Here is a 2,783-nt window from a genome sequence, read left to right as displayed (position 1 = left end):
CGGGCTCAGGCAATCCACTCACCTCGGCCTCCCAAAGTGCTGGGATTACAGGTTGAGCCACCAAGCCCGGCCTGAGAGTTCCACCTTTAAACGCCTTATGCCCACCCTATTCTGGTGGTCTCAGCTGGCGTCAAGGTGCCCCCAGGACTATCTTTAGACAACACCGTTTGTCTTCAGTGTTTGTTTTGTTGTTGCTTAGGTTTAGAGACAGGGTCTCGCTCTGTTGCCTAGGCTGGAATACGGTAGTGCCATCATAGCTCGCTGTAGCCTTGACCTCCTGGGCTCAAGTGATCCTCCTGCCCCAGCCTCCTGAGCAGCTGGGACTACGGCACACACCATGCTGGCGTTTTTTTGTTTTTTGGGGACAAAGTCTTCCTCTGTCCCTGGTGGTTTTGACTTCCTTGTTTCAAGGGACCCTCCTGCCTCCAGTGTTACTCTTGACTTTCTCCTCTGGACAGGCCTGAGAGAGGAGGGAGGAATCATTAGCCCTGCTTTTTGCTGGAGAGGTTGAGGCTCGGGGCAATAAATAGCTTCCAGGTTGGAAATAGGGTCTGGGTGAGGCAAGCCTCACTATTGCAGGTGCCAGGGACTCAGCTGCAGATGCCTTGGACACGGCCCTTCCCTTCTTCCTGTTCCATGGAGCTGGGTTCTGATGGGAAAGACACAAGACCAGTGATAGATGGTGTCACCTCTAAGACGGTAAATTAAAGAGAGGGAGCAGCCATTGCCTTGCTAAGCTATGGTGTGGCCACCATGTGCTCTTTGAGCTATGGCCATGTTTTCTGGCTTTGGCCCTCTCCCCTACCTTGGGGAGGTGAATCTCTTCCTTCTCGCTTTCTAATTAAGTAAACTATATTTTCTAGTCTAAAAAAAAAAACAACTAAAGGCAGGTGATGAGACAAGGTGGGCAGGGCAGCAGGAAAGCCCTCACTGAAAAGATGGTGTTTGTGTTGGGACATGAAGAGACCAGCTGGCGCTGCTGGGATTGGTGTTAAGGTGCTGGGAACATCAAGTGTAAAGGTAACAAGCTTATGGAATAAACTTCCAGAAACAGATCAAAGAAGGCAGGTGGCAGGAGGGGACAGTGGAGATGAGGTTGGAGAGGGAGTAGGCAGCAAGTGCAGAGGCTCTGGGGCAGAGACTTGCGGATGGCCCAGCACAAGACTTGCTGGAGTGGAGTGGGGTGGGGGAGGAGGGAGGATGGGCGGGTTCACAGAGGAATTTGTGAGGCAAGCCAGGAGGCCTGCAGGACCCCTCTCGCTCCTTTCACTTTCTGTTTCTGGCCCTCACTACACACTGGGCCAGGACTGGGACGCCTCAATAAGGCAGGGAGAGGACTTGGCCTGGGAATCTCAGGTCCAAATGGCTCTTTGCCCTGTGTGCTGCGGCTGCACTAGCACTTGACACACGTTATCTCATCCTCATTCCCACCTGAGGATGAGAAAACAGAGGCACAAAGTTGGTATTTGAATGCAGATCTGCCTAAGCCCACGGGAGGCTGTCTCCCAGAACAGGGAAAAGGGATGGCTACTACTCTCCTGATCTCAGTTACCCCGTTCATAAGGTGGGTGAGAGAACTAGGTCTGATTCTTCACCCTCTCAGACTCGAGGCCTTTAAAAAATAACCATTGTGCCGCCCAGCACTGTGGCTCACGCTTATAATCCCAGCACTTTGGGAGGCTGAGGCAAGAGGACTGCCCGAGCTCAGAGGTTCGAGACCAGCCTGAGCAACATGGTGAGACCTCATCTCTTACAGTAAAATAAAAAAATTAGCTGGGCAAGGTGGCATGTACCTGTGGTTCCAGCTACTTGGAAGGCTGAGGTGGAAGGATTCCCTGAATTCAGCAGTTCGAGGCTGCAGTGGCCAACCAAGAGCATGCCACTGCAATCCAGCCTGGGTGACAGAGTGAGACTGACTCAAGAAACAAAATAACCATTGTAACAGGTCTCTGGTTCTCTTGAAGCGAATTCTCAGATAATGTCGCCTACCTATACGCAGAATTTAAAAAACCAACACCAATCTCCAACTATATAAAAGAACAGGAAGGGGAACGAGAATCCAGAAGAAAAAGCAGGAAAGGAGCTTATAAAACATTCTACTTCAACATGTAAACTCCAGTCTGAATCCCCCAGGTGCGGGATAGCAGGGTGGTAGCCACAAACACAGTGGTGCCGGCTTGGTCACGGCTCTTGATCAGTTTCCAAACTAAGCAGACCAAGTTCCTTCTGCACAACCGCTTTTCTGCAAATTCCTTGTGTGTTCACTTCAGGCAAAAAATGTTAACATGGAAAAATGGAGCAGTGAATGCGCACGTTCTCACTCCTAAGTGGGCCCAGGACATCAGTCACATTAGCACAAGGGAGGGAGCGGCAGTCATTGGGCACAGCCAGGAGAGGAGGGGTGGGGAGCAGGTAACAACACCAGGGAGGAGAAGTGAGGGCCAGTTGGAGGCCCACACTTCACCTGCAGGCAGCCTGCTTGTGTAGTTAACCCTTACTTGTACCCCACATCTCTATAACGAAACAAAACAAGATAAAAATGGAGCAAGGCCGGGCTAGAGATCCGCAACGGGCCTCCCCCCTCGGGAATGTCTGGGACATTGGGGGCCCCGCCCGGGCTCCACCTTCACGTGCCCACGATCCTTGCTTTTGGGACAACCCAATGTCCGCAAAGCTCCGAACTGCCCCATTCAGAATTCAGCTGGGGCCATTCAGAATGAGATGATCTAGCCGGCTCGGTGGCTCAGCCTGTAATCCCGCGCCTTTGGGAGGCTGAGGTGAGT

Source organism: Carlito syrichta, unplaced genomic scaffold (genome assembly GCF_000164805.1).
Source record: "Carlito syrichta isolate Samal-C Ts95f unplaced genomic scaffold, Tarsius_syrichta-2.0.1 Scaffold306957, whole genome shotgun sequence".
In the NCBI taxonomy this organism is placed as follows: Eukaryota; Metazoa; Chordata; class Mammalia; order Primates; family Tarsiidae; genus Carlito; species Carlito syrichta.
Note: the sequence above shows the minus strand (reverse complement) of the source record.